Source organism: Nipponia nippon, unplaced genomic scaffold, assembly GCF_047370975.1.
Source record: "Nipponia nippon isolate SJK-2023a ecotype South Korea unplaced genomic scaffold, ASM4737097v1 scaffold_32, whole genome shotgun sequence".
NCBI lineage: Eukaryota > Metazoa > Chordata > Aves > Pelecaniformes > Threskiornithidae > Nipponia > Nipponia nippon.
Genome location: NW_028262350.1, coordinates 4,890,743 through 4,904,369, shown reverse-complemented (window position 1 = coordinate 4,904,369; position 13,627 = coordinate 4,890,743). Strand labels below are relative to the sequence as shown.

The 13,627-nt window shown below is 48.8% G+C and overlaps 1 protein-coding gene and 1 long non-coding RNA gene across 5 annotated transcripts in view; both read right to left on the bottom strand.

Annotated features, from left to right (window-relative positions):
- LOC104012265 (acid-sensing ion channel 2) overlaps nucleotides 1–13,627 on the bottom strand; it is a 505,120-nt gene that overhangs the window by 191,712 nt on the left and 299,781 nt on the right. The gene's annotated exons all lie outside the window — the stretch shown is intronic.
- LOC148054289 (uncharacterized) overlaps nucleotides 591–13,627 on the bottom strand; it is a 208,372-nt gene continuing 195,335 nt past the window's right edge. For both annotated transcript variants that reach the window (XR_015707436.1, XR_015707437.1), the window contains exon 3: nucleotides 591–5,110. This is a non-coding gene — a long non-coding RNA (uncharacterized LOC148054289). The remainder of the gene's footprint in view (nucleotides 5,111–13,627) is intronic.

The window sequence follows — 13,627 nt, the reverse complement described above, 5'->3', positions numbered from 1 at the left end:
CTACGATTCAAAACCCAAACACAAATAAAACAATTTCCCTGTTAAGTGAAGCTTGCAGAATGAGAGTCCTGGACAGGTCTGTGTATGCTGTGGCTTCAGATGAAAAAGAGAAGAAAAAACCCTGTCCTTCTAAATGAGTGAAGTAATTTTCCTTTGTAATTTCTGTAATTTACATAGCAACAGAACGCGCAGCGAGGTTGGCATAGACTGCAGTACAAAGAGCGAGGCTGGTTACATCAGGGCATCTCATGGCCCAAAGGATGATATTTAGCTTGCAAACCCGCAAGAGCCTGATGGCGTCAGACTGTGTCCCCTGTGCGGAGGGGAGGGCAGGGAGACGGCTCAGAGGACGCTCGAGGAGATGCCCCCAGCCAGCGGCTGCGTGGCCCTGCAGCCAAGAGGCTGGGCTGGGCGAGACGGAGCTGGGACGGCAGCGCATCTCCAGCAAACCCTGCTGGCATCGGGGGCTGGGGAAGGGTCCTGCCCCACCACCCCAGCCTTCAGGATTAATTCATCAGAGGAACTACAGATACACAAGGTTTTGGTGTAAAGAGCCCACTCCAGCAACCACAATATTTGGCCCTGTTTTATTAAGAATAACGACAATAATTATAACCTAATGATTACTCCTATAATTATGAATAACTGCAAACGTCCAACTTTTTATCTAAATAAAATAACAATAATATTAACATCTGATCGTCATAGCTAGTGACAAATATATGTGCAATGCAATAACAAGCAGTTAACACAATCTGTAGGTTATTAATGTCTCTTGTTTTCACTGATGTTATTATCATGTGAAGAACATTTCGGGAACATTCATTTGTCAGAATGACCCAGGACCTCTTTTAGGGAATTTTGCTTGTTTTAAGCTGAAAACAAACTACAATTTCCACTTTCAGTACTGAGTTCTGGCTTTCTGAGATGGGCAAAACTTTTAGGGTTTTTCAAGCTCTGACTTTGCACAGAGACAGGGTCTCGGCAGCTTTTGAGTGTAACTGCGGCAGCTCTGCATGATGCAGGAGAAATCTCAATAGCTTGGCCTCTTGGTCTGCTGAAAAATCCATTTGTTCTGACTGGAAAGCAAAATATGGCAATCAATGTGATTTGGTGAAACTGGTCAGGTTTAACAAAACCGTTTTTATTAAAATAAAATCCTCCCTGACTGATTGTAGCAGCGAGGGAGGCTGGAAAATGCCAGCTGTGAGAGAAGCATGCCCGTGACACACGGCTGGAGGAGGGCAGGGGAGGGGGCACGGCTGGGGCACGTTTTTCTCTGGCATTACCCGAAGGGGGTGGCCTGAACCAGCTGCTCCGTTAGCTCTGAGCCGGAGCAGCCCTCGGGCCTCTGCACGGGAAAGCTCAGGTCCCGGCAGCCGCCGGGTGTGAGGATGAGGCTGGGCTCTGCTTCGTCCGTGCTTCAGCCAGCACTGCCAGGGAGGCTCCGACCCCGGCTGCTCGGCGGCAGGGCAGCCCGCTGAGCCCTCAAGGGACTGAACAAAGACAGCACCCAAAATCTGTCACACGGCTACGTTCGCGGCCCGGTGACCCTTTCCAGATGAAGCACCTGCAACCTCATTCCCATTCAAGGAAAGGGGCTGCTCTCCTTTCGCTACCCGGCCATGTCCTTTTACTGAAAGATCTGTGAATGTGATTGTCATTGGAGAAAAAAGGATGTGGCATCTGCTCCAAACAATTAATCCACCTTGTTTCTGATCATTTAACTTGTTCTTTCTCCCCCACTGGGAAAAAAAAGAGCTGATTATGCACAGTCTATCTGTGCAAACATAAGACATCAACTGGAGTACATCAACTAGGCACGAAGGAAAAACAAATTCCTGGGCACTGGAAGGCTTTCAGTCAATGTAACAGAGGAGACGGAGGAGGAAGCTGCTAGATAAATTGTCAACAGCAAGTAGCTGGTGCAACTCTGCTCCTCTTTGCAGTATATATTCTTCTCCACTTCCATGAACACTTGCAGCTTAAAAATAGCAGAGTCTCTGTCCCTGGCAAAGAGGTGTCACCCTCGGGCGCTAGATTCACTGAGATAACGCAGCCTCTTCCTGTGGAAAAAGTGTTCTTGGTGTGTTTGGAAATTACGAGCTCTCCCAAGGAGTCTAGCTGAACGAGAGGATCCTCTGGAGAGGCTCAGAACCCGCTGCCGGGCCCCCGAGGTCCCTCGGGAACCTGACTCCTCCATCCTTGCTCAGCTCCACGGCTCTACTCTCTGCTGTGCTGCCTGCTCTCTCAGAGGTCGGATGAAAGGGACCTAAATCTGCCCATGGCAGGGAAGATCCACCTGCAGATTCAGTGTTTGAGCCCTTGCTCTGCTTTCCACAGGAAGCGGAAATGCCGCTGGCTCACTGAGGCACCTCTGGGTGTTTGCGAGGGTCCCTCCTCGTCGCGGGCATCAGCGTTCCTGTCCTGGGGGTCTGTGTGCTCCTCTCCGTCACCATCCCACACGGCACTGCCCTGCGAAAGGGCCTGGGCTGGTTTGGCCCTGAAGGCACCTCTCTGGCAGCATCAGGGGCTGGGACAGCAGTTCTGCGAGCCAGGACGGCAGCAGGCTGGGAGGCAGAGAGCTCCTGCCAGATGCAATCGCGTTGTAATGAAAAATGAAGCATGAAGCTAGCTGGGAGGGATGTTGGCTTCTGGCACTCCTGTCCAGTGCCAGATCTGCCAGCAGAGGATGAGGCAGGCATAAAAGCACGTGAAGGTGCCACACAATGAGCAGCTCGGCACCCAGACTGAGGGAGAGCTTGGCTGGCTGTAAGAAGAAAATTAGACAGGGAGAATGAAAAAGAGACATCAGGTTTTGCTGCAGGTTAATTAACCTGGGAGGTCATCAGTACCTTGGCTGAGCTGTCTTCAACAGCTCATTAAGAGGTTTTTGACAAATTGATTCCTTCTTTGTCCTCTCCGAATGGGAGAAACAGGCTCCTGTCCAGTATGAGATGTGCCCCCGAGGTCTGGCCAGCCCCTGGCCCTGCCCGGTGCTCCCCAAAAGGGCCCTGAAGATCAGGGGGAGCCGTGCACAGCATGTCTCGGCAGCAGCAACAGGAGGAAAGCACTCCATTTAGGTGAAAGTAAATGGGCTCTTCATTAACAGCTCTAGTCCTGGATGAAGAGCTGAGGGAGGGACCCTGTCAGCCAAGCACACATCCACTGCCCCGTGTCTCTCCCAGCCTCTTCTTGCTCCAGCTCTGAAGCCGGCTGCAATAGGAGGAACCGGGCGCTACGATCGCCCTGAGCTTGGCTCATCGCTCTCCTCACCTCAGGGTTTTACTGTGCCCTCTCTTTGCTTTCTATCGACTGCTGAAATTCAAGTTGATACCACGGTCTTCCTCATCAGAAGGGATCCTGACTTCGGCATTCCCTGTTCATGTTTGCTGGTGCAGCCCTACTCAGATGGCTTCCCAGGCACAATGCCAGTTTGCTTATTTTATGTACCATTGATGAGCAGCTATGAGGTTTTTTTTCCTTTAATCTCTGTAATTAAAGCCCCCAGCTGCCACAGCTATAGAAGCGATACAAGTAACAGCAATCTAATAATACTCCATAATTCATGCCCTGCCACCTTCTTCCTCTCTCCCTGCCTCTGTCGATGCTCTCAGGTGCGACGCTCCATCTGGGCGGTGGGACTTGTGAGGGAAACAGCAGACCTTTTCCTGGTCTAGCCCAACTCCAGGAAAGTCACTGATACAGCGGAGACACCCGCTGAGCCCAGAGAGAGAAGATCTAAAGGCAGAGTCATTTCATTTCTGTGTCTGATGAGTTCATTTGTGCCAGGATGTATCACATCTCCAACAGTAAAAACCCCTTCTTTCCCAAACCTCATCAACAGTCACAGATCAAGCAATACGAATACGGTAAAGAAAAGTGATGAAGAACCAGAGCTGAAATTATACTGACACAGGAGACAGCAATTTAATGAAATTGGTTCATACGGCTTTGGAGCCCTTCAAATTCTGCTGGTCCAAATGAGATCACTCACTCTTCTGTCCTTTTACTTTACTTCTTCTTAATGAACTCAGTGTTAATCAATGGAATGATGTGAGTGGAGTATTACTTCTCCATGGTTCAAGTAATACGGCATGTTCACTCTGTTCAGAAGATATCTGATGACCAGGTCTCTGGCTCAGAAAATATGAAGAAACCCAAGCCCTTCACAGGAACGCAGTGGGGCCAAAGGCACACAATAATTTAACTGTAATTTTATGATGAAGCTGTTCCATAGTTTGCTGTCGGCACGGAGGAATACGACATTCATCTTCCAGGCAGACGTATGCCAAGCAGAGATTGAACCCATGTCTCTCATGGCCCAGATAATGTGGGAATGGAGAGGGCCGCAGGGAACAGGAGTGTGTGATGCTACGGCACGGTCCGGAGGGACAGCAAGGACAACATGGCTCGGAGGTGTCAGCACTACCCTGCAACAGGCACCGCTGCACTGCCGAGGCTGCCTGCTTCAGGCCGGGCCCAGGACAGGTGGCACTCTGCAGAGCCATACGCCGCGCTCTTGCTGCAGGGCTGCAGCCTGACAGAATCCTATTTCTTTCCCCCAACTTAAGTTCATAACCTTCCCGCCTTAACGCAGCCCGCAGTTCCCTTTCCCGCTGCTGTGAGATCTGGCATTTATCTCCCGTCTCTCTCAGAAGGATGAAAGGATCAGAAAATCTCCCCAGCTGGAGCAGGAGTCCCGCAGGGGCTGGGATCTGCAACGGCCAGCAGCAGAGGACAATCTGGGACCTTTCCTTGTGTACTGTCATATACTTCACTTCTTTCAAAAGTTTAAAGGGCTATTTCTCCTCTAATTCTCTGGGTGAAGAGCTGAATACGGACCTGGGAATGCTGCTAAGGATCCAGCTGTTCCAGGTGTTCCCAGACAAGCAGCTCACGAGTGGTTTCTGCCCCTCAGAGGCATTTCACACAGCTTGGATGGCTTTCTGTTCAGCCTCTGCATCTCTGTGCGCAGAAAGTCTGCCTTGGACTGCGGTCTCGGAGGTCTGGCCAGCTGGATGAGTTCCAACATCTTTTTTAAAATGTCCTGCTGACACGGCCTGGGAGACACGGCACAGCATCACCCTCAGCTGAGCTGCTCCTGCTCCTGCCGTTAAACCACAGAGAGGACAAGGATGAACGTAGGTGTGTGTGATAGAGAAATATGTCTGGAGATAAGGCTTTAATAGGGTTTTATAGCACTACTAAAATGCCCGAACATTGCCTATATTATAATCCTTCTTTCACTACTCAAAATAAGATTTCTGTAGAACTGAATTACAGGGGTTACATTTTACTAGAGCAGGTCTTTAAATCACAGAGAGAAATGGGTCCCAGGGTAAATATATCGAGGAGGAGAGCTCCTCTCCCACAAAAGCACTTTCTGAGCAGGGGGTGATCCTCCGCCTTAGTTTAGACTGTCCGCGGGAGCCCAGGAGCGCCCATCATCGCCAAGGAGCCCGAAGGCATCAACCATTTTTGGTGACAAATACAGCCAAACCAAGTCATCTTCATTTTCAGATGCACCCTTTCTGTGTTCTATTTAACATATTTTTAAGAAAAGCACACATTTTCAGCAAAGGAGAAAGTTGTTTTGGTAAACACCTAATTGAACACACCCCCCACACCCCCCCCCCCCATTAGCCTTGAATCAGCCTTAAAACTCTTAAACATCCTGAATATTTCTTCCTCCCGACCAGCTCCAAACCTTTCTGCTAATGTCTACTTCGGTCTGAAACCACCAACACCTAGAGAAGTTCTTTCTCTTGTGCCATTTATCATCTCTGCTTATTGTTTCTGCTTTCTTTCCATTTTTTTATTTCACAGGTGGCTCTGCAGACAGAGGGGGACATGCTAGGGAATGCGTCACAAGGGAGACAAACGTTTCTGTTTCATCCCAGAGCAGCTCAGCTAGCAGAAAGTGGATGGTGGTATCGGCTGCTGGAAGGAACTTTAGTGGTTGTCCTTCCTGGAGAGAGGCATCATTGCAATTATCGCTAGGTTTGATATAAATACGCGACGTCACACGTGTGACTGGCTGAAGTCCTACAGCTTTATTCGCAGAACTGATCTTATTTCAAGCTCAGGGTTTCCTTTGGGGGAGGAAAATTTAAAAAAAAAGGGATTGTTTCTACTTTTTAGCAACAACAACCACCAAATAAATGAACAAATAAGTAAATAACAGAGTTTTCATTCCATTCTCCAAAAAAAATCCAGAACGTTGGAATTTTCTTCTTCAAACCTCTTAAAATATTTCTTGACTCTGTGCTGGCTTAAACTTCTCGTTCCTTTTCAGCACAATAATTTTGCATTTCTAAATCCGATCAGCCACATCCTGCTCTCTCTGGTAGTGCTTTTTATTTAAGTAACATAATTTAAAACCAATTTAATTGAATGTATAATGAGCAAAATAATTGTGCCAAACTATGCATGCTAGTGATAAGCTACACACGCGTCATATGACATTTCCAAATATTTCTTGAGTTCTTTAAAAGCACCATCAGCCACCAGCATCGAAACATGCCTGTTTGCTTTATTCAGCCCGGACCTGTCAAGACAAAGCTAACGACTTCGGAGCAGTCGTTGCACGAAATCCGCGGGCACGTTAACCACCTGGCCATAATAACCACGCAGGCACGGACAGAGGCAGGTCTGTCCTTGGCTGCCACCCACTGCGGAAAGCCTCCACCCTGCGGGCGAGCGGCCCTGCCACCGAGCGGGGCCCTGGCGTGGATGGGGACAGGATGCAGTCACAGGGCAGGTCGGTGGCTTCAGTGTCAGCGCCCAGAAGGGAGCTGTGAAATGCATCAGACAACACAACCGTGGTTGCCGGCATGGAAAAAGCTTCCCTGGCCTCTGGCCCCCTCCGTAGCTGTACAGATGAAGGCACCTCCTCTCTTCTCCTCAGCCTTAACATATGTGATCTGTCATCCATTGCCAGCTGCAAATTTGGCTTCCTCCACTCTTATTTCTCCACTGGTTTCCCCTTTCTCTCCACTGCAGTCATCCTTCCTGACCTACTCCTTCCACTCCAGACTCCAGATCTCCTACAGGCACCTGCACCTACCCAAACCACAGAGAAGGAATACCGACAGTAATTTAGCCTCCACACAGGGCATAGAAACTCTCCAAAAGAGCCAGGATATGTGTGAAGAGCATCCAAGAAAGCCGGGGCTCTCCCTCAGTGGATCAGGGCTTCCAATTAGTTTTCAATAAAGGTTTCTACGAGCTGCAAAGATCTTTACATGCAAGAATATCTTTACAACATCAAGAACCAGTTAAATGCTGGGAAGAAAAAAGAAAACTCACCCATACAGAGCCTTCTACAACTCAGTGCTGTCTTTATGCCTATAATCCTTACATATATACATATATCTTAATTTACTGCCACTAAAAGCCTTTTAGGAAAAAGAAAAGTAATTCCAGTCTCTTTGTCTATTTTTGATAAGTGCATGAGTATATACATTAGGAAAATTAAAAAAAAAAAAAAAGTTTTAAAATTATTTTAATTAAAATGTGATTGTACAATTGTTTAAAGAGATAAAAATAATTCTCATTCATTTTAATTAGTCTTCATTTTTGCATGCCTGGAGCATTTTCTCCTATGCTGGGGCCCTTGAACACTGCTCCAGCTCCTCCTGCCTCTCCCTTCCCCACAGCTCCTTCTCACTGCCCCTTCACGGGAGGCAAGAACGGGAATTTGGGGCATGGCCAATACAGGCAGCACAAAAAGAGAGGAGAATTTCTCTGCCATTGGGAATAAAACTGCTCAGTCTATTTGCCATATTTGTCACTGCAGAAAGGTGGTTGCAGGTGTGTGTGCTGCGACAAAGAAAAGAAGAAAATGGGAGATCCACATCTGGACACGAAGGATTGTGTTGTTGCTGCGAGGGAGCAAAGGAGCTGAGCAAATCCAAAGGATTTGTAGGATGGCACTTTGGGTTTTGACAAAACGGTTTTATTTGGAAAACAATGCTTGAGAGAAACTGCACCTTTACGCACAGCCTCGCTGAGGCAGGGCTCAGGATCTCTTTCTTCACTGGGAATGGGATGTCTGGCAAGGAGAAGGGCCGTAGCCTCAGGGTGGAGGTGGGCATCAGAGGGGAGCAAACTGTGCAGCTCTTGTGGGGCTGAGACCCCCACCGTGACAGGCTGAAGGCTCCAGTCTGCCTGCATTTGAGGGGGGGGGGGGGGGACCTGCCTGAGGAGCCTGCCCCTTACCAGTCAAGGTCCAAGCATGTTGCACTCAAAGGCTTTGACCCACTACTTCCAAGGCAAAATCCACCGTTACAAACCATAATCTTTGATTAAAGACACAGAAGAACAGAAACATGCACAAGCATGAAAAAGCAGTGCATTAAGGCTTGATTATGAACAATAACCCTTAATGCCTCTCCCTTTCACAACAGTTTTTAAGATAAGAAAGCATTCAGGTTTGTCAGTCTGTTAGCTGAGAAGGCAATTACTGCTCTTTTCACTGGACAAAGCTAGAGAGCTGAGATAGCTGTCGGGTCTGCTGCCTCTTGTTATTACAATCTGATCCTGCTTCACAGCAAACACATCAGGGAGAAGAAAGAATTTGCCAAACTGGACAACACAGCCAGGCAACAGGATGAGAGTAACTGGGAACATCTCAGTACTGTGTGCCACACTGCCACAAGGAACTGGTGCAGGTACTGGGAGGGAGGGCGCACGGGCCAGTACGGAGCAGCCTGTCAGTAGGACTGTTATGATATCTATGATGTTGGATTATTTTCTTCGTGGCACAGCACTGTTCAAGGAGTGGACAAAAATGCAGTCCTCTGCGGTTGCCCAAGAGAGATGCCCCACAGTCTGGAATTCGCCATCCTTCGGTCACCACCTTTCATACCTCCTCGGAGGGCTTTGTTCGGCTTTGTGCGCAGAGCTAACGGCACTGGGATCTGCACCTACCTCAGGTGATTTAGCAAGTTGGCACGTGCGCAATGGAGTAGCCACGTGATGGGTCCACTTCACTGACGAGCGCAGTGCCAGGAGGATATTGCTTTTGCTGGGATGGAAACTGGAGAGTAGGTGCACTGAGAATGATAGAAAAAGAGATGCCCAAATAGCACAACCCTCCCACGGGTGCAATCTGGGGAGCCTAGGCTGGGACTTCAGTATAAAAAATCCTCTAAGTGTTTCTAACTAGGAATTAAATACTTGCTTTCAAGCGGGGAGGACTGTATCGGTGGAGGGTCTCAGGTCTAAACACTCCCACTATAAACAAGGCCTCCCAGACTGCAAGGTGCCAGTGCCACAGAAGCTACTGCAACCCAGGCGTCTTGTTCAGGGTCCCTGTGCCTGAGCAGTGCCTCCCTGGGCGGGAAGGCTCCCTGAGGCACCCATGGCTGCAGGGAGATGGCCGGCAGCAGCGGCCACAGCACCACTGGAGCGGGAGAGATGAGCCAAGACCATCTTTCCTGACAAATCACTCGAATGTTTAACTCCAATTGGACATAGAGATAATAATGCCCCCCCGTTCCTGGTTACGACGGTTGATTTTGCAGCTCCTATCCCCCTTTCCCAGTGGGCATGTTAGAAGCGTTGTAGGAGACAATGAAGCAATGTTTTTTTCTCCAGGTGCTGTCCTCCCGTGGCATTCCCATTTCTTTCCTGTTCAGAGCACCGCTCCCCACGACCGACATAAAATACGGATGGGCTTTGCTAATATCAGTGAAATGGCAGTACTGCTGACTCCCCTCCCACTCCAATTTAATTTCTCAAATCATTCTCCCCATTGCAAATATTTTCTGGTTTGTAACAGCTGAGGTTTGAAAACAATGCTATGTGCACAGATCTAACATCTTTCTCTTGTTTGCTTTTCTTCCACTGGAGAAAATAGAACTGATTCATTTATTCATTGCATATAAATTAACCAACTGTTTGACTCTTCTTTTTTTAATTATTGTGTCGCAAAACAACCCACAGTTTGATTTTTACAAGTTTACTCATTACTCATACTTGTTAACCAGGATAAGTGAACACTAAGGTGCTATTCGTTGATTTACTAATCATTAATCTTCACTACAATTTCTCATCCATTTCTCGTGGCATTATTTCTGCTTCTCAATTTGATGTCTCAAACTTTTCTTTAACAGGAGAAGGACAGATCATTAGTGGTAAATAATAAACAATTAAAGATAATTGTCCTTGTTTCCAAAAGTAACACTGTTCTTTAGCCAGAGTCTTCACATTGCTTTTCCTTACATAAAGAGCAGCCACTCCCCTGATACAGAGACACGCTGGGTTTTATTCTCCGCTCAGGGTGGTGGGGTGATGCTCCCCATGTTACTCGAGATGACTGCCTTGACCCACTGTCCCATCGGTAGCTATCCCGCTCACCTCACACCAACGTTTTCCACCAGATTCCCCCCATTCTCCTTTCCTTCAAAAGCTGCAAGCCCATGCTCGCCATAAGTCGCTCCCTATGGTGATCCCAGCAAAACAATTCACCCTGCGGCCCTGCCCACCCGCGGTGGCTTGGGCAGGGGACCAGCGCGGCAGAGGTGGCTCCGGCACACGGGGACGCAGCCCTGCTCCTCCAGACGGGGACTCCGCTGCTCCACCGCAGCGGGGAACGGCTGGGAAACAAGAATTGCCTTTTGCAAAGTATTGTGAGGATTTACACTTTCATTTGCACTCCCCACTGACGTGAAAACAGGTTCCTTCAAAAATTTGATCAAAAAGCTCCAAAGAAAGAAGCTGTTCACCTGTCTGAGGAGAGCCCAGCGGTCAGATCGTTTCACCAGGACACAGAAGAGTCTGGATTCAGGTTCATACCCTGCCTCTACGGCAGCACGTCTTTAAACAAACACCCAGCAGCTGCTCACGCTGTCTCCTGACCATTGCAAAGTAAGCCCATAGCTATCTACCCACAAGTTCAATCCAAATCCCAAAAGCTTCACTGAAAGAGACTTATTTCTATTTTTTAAAAAATGGTCTCACTCATCAAAGCACCATTATTGCCGTTTAGAAAAAAAGGGTTGGCTGAAAAGTTGCCAACTAGCTCTAAGAGAGACTGCTTAGAAAGTCTCCGCCAGGATGGTCTGGCAGGGAACGCGTGTTCTTGGGGATGCTCATTAAACTGCAACACTCGCTGACTCACCCAAGGAGCGGGGAACAGTTTGCCTGGACCGCGACGGAGCAGAGGGGAGATCAGCCAGGAGCTCTCACGGGAGAGCAGGGCACATCACCAGGGTTAGGCGTGAAAATAGTCTCAGCCTTTAAACCAAGCAGGCTGGAACAGCAGCCATCCCTACCGTGGGAAACCAGCATAGCACTGGGAAACCAACAGTGACTGTAAGTGTTGGCCCTGGGTTGTGTAGCACAGAGTGTGCCCTCCTGGGTAACTGCTCCAGCAGGAGCAAGAGATGCATTTCTGGAGGCAAATGAGGAGGAAAAGTGTCTCTTGTGTTTTTCCATAGCCCTTGTGCATCCAAGGTGAGTGGGGCACCTCTTACGGGTTGCACAGGCAGCAGGGAGTCAGTGGGAGCGCTTCACCGATCAGACAGTACAGGATTTTGGGGTACTTGCAACATGGTTGGTTAGATAAGGCAAAACCAGAGATTCCTCCCACCTCCTCTCGTGGACCCCATCACAATCCTTTTCTACCCACGCTTCGCAAGTCAGGGATCAGCGCAAGTCTCTCGCAGGAGGTAACACAGTGAGTTCATCATTGAACAAGGAAAATAACCCTCGAGTTCTGTATCGCTGCTCAGAGCTGCTCCCCCGAACCCTTCCTCATACAGGGCTGTTGGCAACCACTTGTTTTTCCTTTCTCATTCAGAAGTTGCTAATATCCATGCAGGAGTGTAGAAGTGCTATTTCACCGAGAAACCTCATGTGTTTTATGAGATGACAGTTCCCTCTTCCTCAGCAGCAAGGAGCATTCAGAAACACCCCAGGGTTGTAATTTCCTAGATGACCCCGCATTTAAGTGTCTCCATTGCTCACTGTCCTCGAGCACAATTATCGCCACCCATCTGCAGTCACCAGAGGCACTCCTGGCTATAGGTTTTCATCATTGTATTGAAATCAGAGAGAGATCAGCACTGCTGTCACCCTCTGCGCAGAAGTGATGAGAAGGAAGAGACATCTCCGGGTGCCTCCCCACCACGCTGGGGTTGTTAGTAGGCCTAGCCAGACCATCACATTAACCTTCCTAAAAACTGAAATGCTTTACTGTGGCATATTCAGGAAAATAAGTGACTCACTGACGGCTATTACATAGATTATTCCAGAGTGTTTTGAAGTTCCCATTTCTATGGGAACAATGGCTGCAACCAGCCTCACCTCCCACAGCAGCCAGGAAACCCTGGAAACCTCCCAGGAGCAAGGCATTAAGCACAAGGCAGCCAGGCATTAAGCACCAGGCAAGGAAAAGGCCCATTGGTACTTTTTGTGTTGCAGCATGCGGCTGTTGGTAGGAAGGAGAGCCAGTTCTGTCTTCTGTCGGTGAGGCAGGGATCGGTGCTGAATTTGCACAGGACGAGGTTTTCATGCGTGAGGGTTTTGCTGTCTGATTCCCACTGAGACAGGGACTTTAATGGGAGTCAGGAGCTGGCTAGTGAAATTGTAGCCAGGTCTAGGAGCCTTTGTATAACAAGAGCTCGCTTGCCACGCTTGGGCTGGTGAGTCCCACCTGCAACGCCACAGACCATCAACCACGCAGGCGACCTTGCCATCGGGGTACAGCGTGGACGTTTCCATTGCACACGCAGGCAACATGAAAGCTTGCGGTGCTGCCCCTGTGCCTCCATGGGGCTGGGAGGAGGTGATACGTAGGATAAACAGAGCACCCCACTTCAGAGATTCAGCGAGGAGGAATTCAATGGATTATAACGCATCCAAGTATTGCAGAGTGACCCAGAGAAAGCCTTGCAACAGCACATTTTCTGATTACATTAATGAGAGCGTGTGAAGCAAGAACTAGTCTCACGTCATGAAGCTAATGTTTGTTTTCACTGCATTTGCTACTGAAGGTGACGCCTGAAAGACATGAAGGTCTCGTGTCCCATCACGCTCCCTTCCCCCTCACCTGCCGTGGAGAGAGAGTTAGCTCATGTCTCTCCCGGACGCGTGAGCTGTGTGACTCTTCCCAGAGCAGACCCAGACGCTTCCTCACAGCACTGGAGGGGCTCGTGCTGCTCGTTTTCACCGATTCATCATCTCCGTTTCTTCGCCAGGCAGCCCACAGCCGCTGGACCAGAGCAGGGGGAAATGCAAGCTGGTGGATGGAGCCAGACCACAGAGACCCCCATAGGGCAGGAAAAGGGAATATGGTTTGCTCTGAACTCAGATCAGCTCAGGGCAAGATGGGTGGGATGAAAATGAATGGCTCGGGGGAAGACAGAAGGCAGAACTAAGTAATTTCTTTTTTATTTTTGTTTCACTGCATCCCTTGGTGAATACTGCCTTTGCCCCCCACCTGAGAAAGGCAGCCGCTGTGGGCCTGAGGAGTCTGGATCAGCATTGGCGAGAAATTTCAGTTGAAGAAGAAAAGAAAAGCAAGCAGAAAGGGAAATTCATTCTGCTGTTTCAGTTAATGAAACTCTCCAGGGTTTGTTTTCAAATGACCCAACATGAAGCTCAAACATCCAAACAG